This window comes from Vombatus ursinus, unplaced genomic scaffold (genome assembly GCF_900497805.2).
Source record: "Vombatus ursinus unplaced genomic scaffold, bare-nosed wombat genome assembly UNPS02014847.1, whole genome shotgun sequence".
In the NCBI taxonomy this organism is placed as follows: Eukaryota; Metazoa; Chordata; class Mammalia; order Diprotodontia; family Vombatidae; genus Vombatus; species Vombatus ursinus.
In genome coordinates, this window is record NW_020954625.1 from 14,360,568 (window position 1) to 14,374,218 (window position 13,651).

Below are 13,651 nucleotides of genomic sequence, written 5' to 3' on the forward strand. Positions count from 1 at the left end.
TCTGTCTCTCTCTCTCTCTCTGTCTCTCTTTCTCTCCCCCACCCTCTTTCCCTCCTTATTCCCTCCTAAAAGCAGAATGACTAATAATTATTGATTTTCTTCAAGGATATAAGTTCATTCATTGACTTAAAATATATTATTCAAGAACATGTGGTATTAGAAAAGGAGGTGGGTAGATAGAGCCCTTACTATGCACCAGACACTCTGCTATGCACAAAGAATACAAAAATAAGCAAACCAAACAGTTCTTGCCCCCAAGAAGCTTATATTCTAATGGAGGAAGACAATATACAAAGGGTAGCCGAGAAGGATGTGGTGAGATATGATTTGGAGATGGTTGAGAAGTAGATTGGGTGCCTGAATCTAGGCATGATGAGCCTAAAGCTCACCTGTCAGAGTCTGGAGTCCCAGTGGGAGGAGTCCAAATTTCTGGGGCAAGGACAATGAAGAGAGTGGCCAGAGTATAAGCCACATGGTATGGAGTTGGATGGGAAGTAAGATGGAAGCCAGTTCTGGGCAAGGTTAAATGAAAGCTCACCTATGAGAATCTGGAATCCCAGTGGTAGGGTTCAAGGTTCTGGTGGTGGGCAGAGGAGAAGGAAAATGGCCAGAGTGCAGGCCTCAGTGTGTTATGGAAGTCTTCTTTCAAGCAAGGCAGAGTGAAAGCTGTTCTATCAGACCTAGAGTCTAAGGAGGGGGGGTGATGAGGATGAGGACTGGAGTGTAGGCCGCGTGGTGTGGAGTCACGTCGTGAGAACATGACAGGAACAGGCCGAGTGCTCCACGGGAATCCATGAAATATTTAGAGCATCAGAAGACAGCCTCAAGTTCATTGGATGGGTGCTCCATGGGAGATTTATGGCAAGACATGGGTCAAGGTTTGCCGAGGCTAAGCGGTGGGATTTACACTGTTGAAGGGAGTCTACCCACCATGGAAATCTTACATCCTTTGAAGTTTGCAGGTGAAATAGAATCGATGAATTCTAAAGGATCTGCCAGTTCTAGGACGTGACATTAACCCAGCACAGATGAATCAGTTTGGAATATCTGTTTCTTTTTCAGTGTAAATAAGGCTGATGGTATTTCCCTCTTACTCTATTTATAGTTTCTTCAGAATTACACACAAAGCAACTTGACCTGCTGGAAAGAGAACTCCCCTCCACACAGGAGTTCCAGCCCCATGCCGGACATACTCTTACCATGTGACCCTGGGTCAAGTCATATAACTTTTCTAAATTACATAGATTACAATTACCTGTAATGTCGAGCCAGTGTCCACATGCTCTGGTGAAGGAATTTCCTTGCCCAGAGTTCTTTATGTAAATGAACTCATGGGTCTGGTCCAAAAAGCTAAGCCCAGAGGGAAACAGTTCAAAACTTAAAATGTATGGGGCAGCTAGGTGGAGCAGTGGATAGACCTCTGGCCTTGGAGTCAGGACAACCTGAGTTCAAATCTGACCTCAGACTCTTGACACTTACTAGCTGTGTAACCCTGGGCAAGTCACTTAATCCTAATTGCCTCACCAAAAAACAAAAACAAAAACAAAACAAACTTAAAATATGACCAAAAAAAAAGCCAAGCCCAAATAGTCAGATGGGACCTAGGCAAGAAGACACAGAGCTGACATTTAATCCAGACAGGTTATATCAATAAGATCAGCTCGTTGGCATCAGGAATTCTTCCTATCCTTGATAGATGTCCCTGATTGGGACATCAAAACTGTTCTTAAAATGACAGATTTTCTCCATCTTGTTTGCTTAAAAATGATTTAATCAATGATATGTCAGCCCCCGATCCGATTCTGTGGTCTATTCCCTTACTGGGTGGCCAGGTTATAGTTTTCCTCTCAGATTTCCCAGGCTCCTCCACCCTTGCTCCCATTTCCATTTGTCATTTCCAACTCGTATCACCTTGGCCAGATATTTGTATTTTAACACCAGAGAAAATTTGACCTGGGAAAGTTTTGGAAATTAAGTTTCTTTTGGAAAGCAGTATCATGAACTGATATGGCTCTTCCTCCTCATCACATGGTTTTTAAACCTTCACTGTCTTTGTTTTTTATCTATCTTACTCTCCTATGATAAATTTTGGGGGAAAGCCTTCAAAGTTGTAGTCAGAAGACAGATGTGGGTTTTACTTCGAGAAGACATAGAGGAGGGGTCTCTGTGTTCTTAGACACATTATGTCTCTGGGCCCCAGTGTTCTAATCTGTAAAATGAAAGCATTCACAGATAAGGGACCTTCGAGGTCACCTAAGGCAGCCTTTTGATTTTAAAGATGAGGAAGCTGAGGCCTAGATATTAATTAATTTGCCCTGGATCACAAGGTGGGAGTTTGAAGCCATTTCCTCTGACTCTGGAGCCAGTGATTTCCCCATCACAGCCTTCTTACTTTGTCTAAGGTGTTTCCTGAATTTAAGTTCCTGCATTTCTATAAACAAAATGTATCCAGTAGTCATTCTCAGGCTTAATGTGCTGGTCTTTCCTGCATATACCATCCATCTTACCCTTAAATTAGGATGGAGAGATGCTTTCAGGATTATTGTCCTTTCCAGATTCTTTGAAGAAGCAGATCTAAGACCACCTGCCTGTTTGGGTGGCTTCCATATCATTCACCTCCAGTGAGAGAGGCTAGGAATAAACTCTTTCCTTGCCCTCTGATAAATCATAATGACTGAGATAGAAAGACTTCCCCCAAATAAGTGTGCCATGATCTCTGGGAGGCTGTGTTCATCCCGATGCGTAAGAATAGATATACCTGGAGAAACAATAGAATGTAGGCTCTTGTCTTCTCCCTAGCCCAACCTCCACCACCACCCTCAACCCCACCCCCACCTTTTACCTGAGAAGTTCTGGTTTGAGTATCTGGAATGATTCTTCTTTTGTTTTTCCTTTAGTGGCACAAAGCCACAAAATTATTAACATGATGGTCGCTAGGTACAGGTGCCAAGCTATTTTTAAACATTCAAATCAGCCAATGCCTACTCCCCCAAAATTATGAGCTTTCGTTTTACTTAAAGAAAAAAAAAGCCCATGTCGTGTCAGGTTTTCTATATAAGATGCTCCCTGTTGTCTCTCTCTGGAGGATTTAGCCATGGCCAAGTCAGGCATCTGGAATTCTGCACTTGGTTGGATGATGCTCGCTGAAGTGTCTGGACTCAGCCTATGACCTCATCTGCTGAGTAGAGACATGATTCTGGCTTATGTTGCCATGGCAATAGAAGTTAGTTCATCCAATCCAGGAGCCCTTCCTTCTACATGCCGCCTAATCTCATTTGCTTATTCTGCCCAGGTGGAGAGGAAGCTAGATTTTAATACTGAACTCCCAGAATCCAGCCTTGTGGATAGTGGGCATTCAATAAATATTTGTGGAGTTCAACTCGGGATACTAAGACAGCACTGAAATAGTCTCTGCCCTCAAAGGGCTTCCATTCTATTGGGGGAGACCATATGTATACCACGTGTGTGTATGTGTGTATCATAGATAGCGTATATACATACATACATACACACATTATCTCTTTCACATATATGTGCATGAAGGTAGATATGTGCCTGTAAGTATATATGTATATGTGTGTATATATAATATGTGTAACATTATATACAGCATAATAAAAAACATATATATACAAAATGTTTTTCAATGCGTGTCATGAAATACATGGGGTTACAAATGCAACCCATTATGTTGAATAACTTTTGTACAGTTATCAAAATATATATTTTTTAAAAACCAAGTTCCAGGAGAAATACCTTTAGGGGGATAAGGTGTGGTCAAGTGTAGAAAGCACAGACTACCCGTGTGACCTTGGGGCAAGTTGGGGCCTCAGTTTCCTCATCTGTAAAATGAAAGGGTTGGGCTAGGTGTCAGCTCCAAATCAATGGTCCTGAGAGCTCTGATTTAGAACTGAATGGGATCTCAAAGGTCACCTAATCCAAACCCCCATTTTACAGATGAGGAAACTGAGGCTTAGAGGTCAAATACAGTGGTCATCTGATCTTTTCATTCTCAATGAAGCCTACCACTTTGAAACATAGAGTCCTTTTTTGTGTTGGGAATCCATTGGGGTTTGTATCATTGAGTGAAATCTTCAGTGTGCTTTGTTTCTTGTCTTAGCTAGGGGGTCATAGGGGGCTGTGAAAAGTATCCATGGTGAATGTGGTTAGACTGATGAAGTGACATACAAGAGGAAGATTGTAGTTAGCTGATGTCCCAGAGAGGGAGTAGAGGTATCAGAATAACTTGGGAAGTCCATGAGGTATGCAGGTAGAGGCTTACCATTTTTGTAATAATGTTGGAGAGTGGGGAGAAGAAAGGCTGGTAGGCGCTGGGAATTAAGGAATAATGAGAGCAGACAGAAGGCATTACTCTTCAGAATTAAGGGAGCCATATGAGAAGTAGGAGTAGTAAAAGAAATGAGGAACACGGGGGAGCGTACTGCCAAGGACTTTCATAGGACCTTTATTTTATTGATTTATGTTTTGTACAATGCTAGTGTGTGTGCGTGTGCGTGTATGTGTGTGTGTGTGCACACGCGTGTGTGTGTATCCACGGCTGCTTCTGAGACTCTTTTAGAGAAATGTGCTTTCAATGAGATTGAAGCCGCTGTAAAAGAAATGACAAGGCCGTGGTTGCCCATTAGGGCCAATGACAGACTGCTTGGGGAGTGGGGAGGATGAGATCCACGTTTGCCAAGTTGTGAACGGAAGTGTAATGTGATGATTCAGACTATCAAATTTAATACGAGGTATAAGGAAGCATGAGGCTTAAGCTGGTAGCCACTGAATTTGTTCAGAGGAAAAAAAAACCAACAACAAATAACTCACAGCAGTATGCAAGGCCCAGCTCTGGCGAGAGGCCTAGAAGTTAGTCACATTATTAGGCAGGGTGAACTCACTCACAAAATGTGAGCCATGTCAATGGGAGAATAGTTAAAGAAATGGTGGTGCTTGAATGTCATGGAATATTCCTGACAAACAGGAAGGATTCAGAGAAGATTGGGAAGACTCGTATGAACTGATGCAAAGTGAAAGGAACAGAATAAGAAAAGCAAGATACACAATGACTACAATAGTGGAAATGGAAAGGACCCAGAACAGCTTTTAACACTTTGTAAATGTAATGACTAAGCTTGGCCTCAGAAAATGTGCTTTGCTCCTTTGAGCACAGAGGTAGGGAATACTTCTACACCATCAGACATGGTCGAAGTGTTGGTTAATTTTGCTGATTGGCTTCCAACACCCACCCCCCCCCCCAGCCTTTTAATCATTGTTGCAAGGAGTGGCTTCTTAAGGAGAAAAAGGAAGGTTTAGAAAGAAATTTAATGAAAACAAATAAAAAAAAAAGAACTTTTTTTTAAAAAAGGCTAGTTGTCATCTTATGTTAGACTTTCCATAGGTGAGTCTTGGGCCATTTATCAAAATACTCATTAAGTTGATCCAGTGATCAGTGATATGGATCCTCTGATAAGAGTCACTCTCCTTATTGAAATTCAGACTATTTCTGACAAATCAGAGCAAGTTTCTATCATTTCAGTCTCACAAATTGTGCTGTTTAGGTTGTACTTTTAAAAACCATTTTTTTAACCTTAAAATAACTCACTAATTGAGCCATGCAGATTTCAAGATCATGGTTGGAGAACACAGGTTGATTGTGAGGCGCCGATGAATCTTCTCAATGTGCTTTGTAAAACTTCATCTATCCAATAAATGTCAATTACTACGACTGTTGTCTGTGTGTTTAAGACTGGGGCAAAATTCCTAGTCTTCAATGAACTGAAAGAATGCTGGGTGGTGGTAGCTGTTGGTGCAGTAAATGTACTGGGTAGAAGACGGTTTGCTGGGGAAATGATCGTAGCCACATAGGTCCCTCTTCCAACATCCAACAAACAACCTCCTTCCTGATTCTGTGACAGCATCTGACTCTGGGTTTGATGATAGAGGATTTGGTCTATGATCAGCATAGTAAGAAGACATGAATATGCACATATACATACATAGTCAGAGGGCTTGGTACAAATCCCTACTTTTGCTCTTTGCTATCTCTGTGACTTTGGGCAAGTCACTTGATCTAAGTCTCAGGTTTCCTCACCTCATCTGTAAAATGAGGGCTGAATTTGGCAGGAAGGAAAGGGAATAAGTATATGTTAAGCTCCTATATGTGCCAGATACTGCGCTAAGTGCTTTACAAATATTATCATATTTTATCCTCACAACAATCCTGCAAGGTAGCTCCTGTTATTGTCCTCTTTTTTCAGTTGAGGAAACTGAGGCAGAAAGAAGTTAAATGCCCTCAGCCAGCAAATATCAGAGGTCAAATCTGAACTCGGATCTTCCTGACTTCAGGCACCACCTAGCTGCCTCTAATACTAGGGATTAAAAGGTCCTTCCCAAATCTAGCTCCCTTATCCCATGATCCCTTTAATTGAGGTGGTTTTAGTTTTTTTTTTTTCCCTTCCTAAAGGTGAGGAAATTCAATCAGTCACAATTCATTAAGTACCTACTATGTGCCTAGCCTTTGCTAGGACCTAGGGATACAAAAGTAAAAAGGAAACCATCCCTGCCCTTATAGTCTGTCTAGGAAAGTCGTATGAAATGTGTATAAATTAAATACAAGACATTTATGGTGGTAGTGGTAGTGACAAAAGATGCAGGCAGTTTGGGCCAGGGGAGATCAGGAGGGGCTTCCTGTAGGAAGTGGCACTCAGGAGGAAGTCTGCAGGTGGCTGAGAGTTCCAAGATAGTGAGAGGAGGGTAGGACATGACCTCTACAAATTCTTCACAACCCTTATTGGGGCTAGGACCTGAGCTGCTTCTGACTCTCAAGGTTTACTCTGGCAAGGAGGTCGGAGGGAGAAAGAGCATCACTGCTGCCTTTCCATTAGCCAGGATGTCAGGTGAAAATCTCGAACTTTTGAAATATCAGTTAACTTTGCTAGAAAAAAAGGTCTTCCCATTTCAGCAAAATATAGAAGAAACTTGCTCATGAAACTTATTTGGAGTTAGCCAAGTAACAATAACAATAATAAATATGGCTTTGATATTGCAATGTGGTACAATGGGCAGAGACCTGACGTTGGAACCAGGAAAAACTGGGTTCAGGTTCTGCTTGTGACACATTTTGTTTGTGGGGACCCCAGGTCAGTCCCTCCTGAAGCGTAAATCAGTGCTTAGACATCTCTCTAAGACTAAATTGCAGAGAAGATGCTGACCCACATTGGTAGAGGGGGTTTTCTCTCCTGGGACTCCCTTATACCAGTGAAAACACGGGTCCAATTGCAATCTCCATGGTTTTCTTCAGTGTGCTCCCCTAAAATTAACAATATAATGTGTCAGAGATTCCCAGATTTCCCTCTGCATTTATAAGTAACCCAAAAATTCTTGTAAAGAAGATAAAAGGAAAAGATAGGATTTGATTTATCCAAGCTCAAATGTATTTTCTTTGTGTTGCGCAGATACATGTGTCCATTTTTATGTTACTGCCCGAGTTGCTTTCATCGGTGCTATTGTTCAGTGCCTGAAGTCTCTCCCCTTCCAGCCCTTTCCTGCCTTCCTCATCATCATCTCTATCATGTTCCTTATTTAAAATGAATCATAGACATGGGACTTCTCCATTTTTCTCCTACAGTTTTTGTCTTTGTTCCTTAAAATAATGGGTTTGTCTAGTTCAACACAAGCTGTACCTGAAAGAATAACAGCTTATTCTACCATCATTTTTCTTTAAATACCCTTTGTCAGGTTGGAGCCATGAGGCTGTAAAGGTTATTCCACTAAGTAACATGAGTCATCCTTTTTGTTTTTAACCTTTGGGTAAACATACTCTGGAACTTAATCTACTCATAGATCTAGGAGGGTTAAGGTGTTCTGGTGTTTGGTTTGTTTTTAGTATTTCTGAAATTTATAAGTACAGCACCGTGTGATATCGTGGGAAGCATATGGATGTGTGTGTCACAGGACCTGAGTTTGAATCCTTGCTCTCTTTGACCATGGCTATGCAACCTCACTTCCCTGGGCTTCAGTTTCCTCATCTGTAAATTGAGTATTAGCCCCGATGGCCCCAGAGGATCCTTCTAGCTCTGAGTCTATGATCCTATGGCAAGAATGAGAATAGGATCTTCTAAGGATTCCAGCCAACTCCAGAACCTTTGAATGTCAATTTTACTTCTTGCTGAAAAATGTTGGGCATTGACAGCTTCCCCAGATGGACCACCTGGACAGTTTCCTGTTGTGGGCACAAACCTTCTCTTGCTGGGGCCTCAACTTAGCATAATTCCATTTCTACTCCCTCCCAAATGAAGCCTGAAGATTCTTTCTCACATTTATTCTACTCTGTGGGTAACTGCTGTTGGTTTCTTACATAAATGTCAAAGATGTGTCTTTAAGTTCACGCAAGCCACCTGTCTCAGTAATAGCCTATGAAGGGGAGCCTGGTGAGGTAATTTGCATTACACAAAAATATTCCAGTTCATCTATTTCCAATGGATCCATTGGTTTTATGTTATGATAAGAAGGAGGGCTTTCTCCAGTAGATGTCTCTGAATGGTTCTAAATCTAGGTCTGTTACCTTTTTTTCTTACCCGTTCTCATCATCATTTTAATAATTTCTCATGTAAAAAAATGGGCAAAAGCATTTTTACTTTTCTGAATTTTGGCAGAGAGGAGGTGGGAGACTGAATTGACCCAAACTGGAAATGGTATTCAAGGACCCAACGTCCTCTATTGGAATAATGGTCTATACAATTGATATTCTGTCCTTTCCTTTGAGTCGACCTGTCATTTTACTGCCTCCGAAGCCTGCTGTTTTGCTCTCAGCTGTCCACTGGGCTGTGGAGACCTGTTTCCTTTAGAAGTTACCACTAATTTGGGACCCAGCAGTGTACAAAAGTGACTTCACTTGTTCTTTTGTGGGCTTCCATGGGAGCTTTCCAAGGTGGATTTGGCTTCCTGGGCTGGTCCTTCAGCTGCTGTGAGCTCAGGGCTATTGTGTGGGCTTTTCTATGATTGCCTTCCTTTCACTCTGAAATTGGTCATTTCTTTCTGTGTCCTATTTTTATTCTCATTCCTTTTGTTATCTTCCTGTCCATTCATTCATTCATTCATTCATTCAACAAATGTTTATCAAACCTTGACTGTGTGCAGAGCATTTTATACTGGGTGCTGGGAGAAGATACAGAAATGATGATGATGATAATGATGATGATGATGAAGATGGTGATGATATGATGATGATAGCACTTACTATATGCTAGGCACTGTTCTAAGACCTTTCCAATTATAATCTCTTTTGATCCTCACAACAGCCCTGGGAGGGTTGCTAGTATTATCCTCATTTTAACAATAAAGAAACTAAGGCAAACAGAGCTTAAGGAACTTGTCCAGGGTCACAGAGCTAGTAAGTGTCTAGGGCTGGATTTGAACTCAGGTCTTCTCGACTTCAGTCCATATTCTATCCACAGTGCCACCTAGCTGCCAATGATTAGGTAAGAAACCGCTTTATCTGACCTCAAAGAGTCTGAAGTCTCTTAGGGGGATAGGGCACACACGCAGACTCTATCACAATGTACTATATGATAAGTGAGTTAGAAGATACAGATTCATAATGGCAAACAAAAGATGATATAGGTCTAAGAGACAAGATTGTTAATTCAAGGGTTGTCTAGGAGTTTTTCGTTGATGCCTGAGTTTTTAAATTTATGATTAAAGCACTTAGCATAGTGCCTAGCACGTAATAAGCACTAAATAAATGTTGATAATGATGATGATGGTGATGATAATAATAATAAAGCTAACATTTGTATAATGCCTATAATGTGCCAGACACTACACTAAGCACTTTACAAATATTTCAATTGATCCTCACAATGATTCTTGGATATAGGTGCTATTATTATTCCAATTTCACAGTTGAGGAAACTGAGGCAAACAGAGGTTAAGGTTACATGACTTGTCCAAGGTCACACCACTAGTAAGTGCCTGAAGCCAGATTTGAACTCATGTCTTCCTGATTCCAGGCCCATCCCTCCATCCACTTCATCACCTAGTTATACATGATAAGTCACTATCTATCTGAGGGCAAATCACTGAATCACTCTAGGCCTGTTTCTTCATCTGTAAAATAAATGGGATGGACAATGATCTCTTCTCTACTCTTCCAATCTTCCACTGTAGAACTTCCCTAAAAATTTCTAGCAAGAAACTTTATTTTGACTTTGAGAGATTTCCGAATTAAAGGACCACCATTTTCTAATATATTTGACATTTAAATAGATAGGAATATTTCGAAGAATAATTGTGGCAGGGCAGCTAAATGGCAAATGCTGGGCCTGGAGTCAGGATGACTTAACTTCCTGAGTTCAAATCTGACCTCAGTCACTTACCAGCTGTGTGGCCCCAGGCAAGTCACTTTACCCTGTTTGCCTCAGTTTCCTCATCTGTAAAATGAGCTGGAGAAGGAAAATGAAAACCACTTCAATATCTTTGCCAAGAAAACCCCAAATGGGGTCATGCACAGTAGGAAATGACTGAAACAACTGAACAACAACACAAATTGCTTACGGTACAAAAACTCCTTCTAGTGTCTCATCTAGAGTGTTATTTTTATGTTTCTTAGAAGATTCAGTTTTCTAGGCTTCATTTTTTTAAAGTAGTTTACATTTGGCATCTGGAAACTTCTAGGACCTAACCTCCTTGGCATATCAAGAGGAAAAGTGCTATTTTCCCCCCTAATTCTAATCAGCGGAGCATTATCTTCTCTCCTCTTCACCATAATAGGGAAAGGAGTTCTTGTTAAGGGAAATTGTGCCTTGCAGCTCCATCAAAAGCACTTTCTACAGTGCCTGCTCTTGTATTTTGCAGTTTTTGTATTCTCTGGAATAGGTGAACCTGGACAAATACCCCTTTCCTTCTCCTGCCCCCCCATAGATCTTACAACCAGTGTTTCTTAGGGCAATGGACTCATTTCCAAAGAGGGTCTACTCCCAACTAATCCTGCCTTTGAAGATATTAGCAGTGATGTTCTGGACTGAATCCTCATTAGACTGATCCAGTTTTTGTTATTCCAATCAGTTATGGTCCCCGCCTCAGTGTAGGAGTCATCTCAGATCATCATACACAAGTCAATACAGTGGTGATGAAAACGATGGAGTCATTACAGATTTGGCTGAAGGACTTGATGAAATGCTTAGAAAATAAAAACCTTAAGGGCAGCTAGGTGGCGCAGTGGATAGAGCACCAGCCCAGAAGTTAGGAGGACCTAAGTTCAAATCCGGCCTTAGACCAAACACTTGACACTTACTAGCTGTGTGACCCTGGGCAAGTCACTTAACCCCAATTGCCTAAAAAAAAACAAAACAAAACAAAACAAAAAAACCCAAACCTTTAAGAATACTGTGATATGTGAATGAACTGTGTCCTAAGAAGAACTCAGAAAAGCAAGTGAAGATCTATCTGAACTGGTAGAGAACAGAAACAGGAAAACAACATAACCAACAATTGTAACAATGGGGAAAAGCAAACGGACAGAATGTTGCATAATTATAATGAGCGCATGATCAGAGATTTAGAGCTAGAAGGGCCCTTAGAAGCCATTGAGTCTGACCCTCCCACCCCCATTTTACAGAAGAGGAAACCAAGGCCCAGGAGAGCTTATGGGACTGATGCAGATTTACAAAGCTAGTGTTTGTCCAAGGTGGGATTCAAGCTCAGGCTATGCTGACTCCAAGCCCTGTTCTTTGTTCACTACATCAAGCTGTCTCTCTTCCTTCATGGATAAAATTCTCCTGTTTCCAGAACAAGCATATACTGTCATCAATGGTGTTGGGTTGGTTAGTTTTGCTGAACCTTCCCCTCCTCTTTTAATCCTTGTTACAAGGGCAGACTTATTGGGTAGACGAGGGGGAGGAATACATTTGGAAATGAAGGTGATAGAAAAACAAAAGATGTCAATAAAAATGCAATTTAGGTTTTTTTAAAAAACTCTCTGGTTTTACCAAAATAACTTTTTGGTATGTTTTTGCTTTGAGCATGAAAAAATATTGTTACAAAAAACATAATTCTTCATCCTAAAATATTTAACATTTCAATAGATTGTCAATCCTGGTCTAAGATTACAGAATGAATGTGTAGCTGGTGTGAAAACATGGAAAAAAATTAAATTAAAAAACCCAAGCCAAAATGTGTGCCCATATTGAGCTCAGTTAGGCAGGAAACACAGCCCTTATCTACTAACAGTAACCATGGCAACTATGTGATGATTATTTTCAGCACAGAATTATATAAAACTGAGAGAGAATGGAGACCAGCCCCGTCTGCACTCACACCACATGTTCTTGTCTGTTATGGATTATGGTGAATGGGCAGGGGCCACCAGCACAGGCTGCTGGCTTTTCCAGAAGTACTGGTCCAGATGAGCATCCTTGTGGCTTCAGACTGTAGACAAGGTCCATAGGATGCTAGTTAGAGGCCATTTGGTACAACAACCTCATCTTAGAAATGAGGAACTGAGGTGCTTGAAACCCAGTCAGGCTACACAGCTAGTGAGTGTAAAGACCGGATCAGAATCCAGGTCTTGATTCAGTCTACTTCTTCCAATATACATAACATATGGGCTTAAATGTTTTAAAAGTGAGTCGATGTGGCCATATTTGAGGTTCTGTCCGGACTCTGCAAGTACATTTTGATATAAACCTGAGCATCGGTAATCTGAGCAAAAAAAAAATAACCCACATATTTTGGTTGCTTGCTAAGTGATGATTTATTCTGTGGACTTTATTTAAGAAGTTTAATTGTGCAGGGAACCATGTTGTGCACTTAGATCCCACTCACACACTGTTTGACTTTGGACAAATTGCCTCCCGGGGACTCAGTTTATTCTTCTGTAAAATGAGCCTGCTGGGCTATGTGATCGATAAGATCTCTTCCAGCTGCAAAGTCATGCTTCTATGATGCTTCCCATGAGGGTTTTGTATTGGGGTTGATCTAGCTAGAGCTCAGTACAGCTAGGCAGTGCAGTGGATAGAGCACCAACCCTGGAGTCAACCCTGAGTTCAAATCCAGCCTAAGATACTTACTAGCTGTGTGACCCTGGGCAAGTCACTTCACCCTGTTTGCCTCAGTTTCCTTGTATGTAAAATGAGATGGAGAAGGAAATGGCAAACCACTGCAGTATCTTTGTCACGAAAACCCCAAATGAGGTCATGGAGTGTCGACTAAAATGACTGACCAATAAACAAAGACAAAGCTCAGACAACTTTCTCTTCCCCTTTCACTGAGGAGAGAGTGGTGGTTGTGCCTTGGCCAGATCTCAGTGAGTCAAAGTGGAATCTGCATTTACAAGCCCTGAATCCACTTTGGCCTCTTTTTCTGTTTCTTCTTCGTTTATTTACATTTGATAAGCTAAACAATCTACAGCATGGGTTTCATTTCATTGAACCCTCTACCTCTGTCCCCACGTCTCTCCTGGAACAAAGTGGAAAACATCATTAGCTTTCTCTTCTCCCTCATGCTCTGACCTTTTCCTTTTAGAATAGCAGGATCTACCCTGAGACCTCTCTCTGAAGTATGAGTCTGGACTCCCCAAAGGTTTCTTGCCAGTCTAGCCTCTCTGTGTGTGTGTGTGTGTGTGTGTGTGTGTGTGTGTGTGTGTGTGTGT

At 41.3% G+C, this 13,651-nt stretch overlaps 1 protein-coding gene across 7 annotated transcripts in view; it reads left to right on the forward strand.

Annotated features, from left to right (window-relative positions):
* The window catches only part of ANK3 (ankyrin 3), a 568,906-nt gene that overhangs the window by 98,939 nt on the left and 456,316 nt on the right, over window positions 1-13,651 (forward strand). The gene's annotated exons all lie outside the window — the stretch shown is intronic.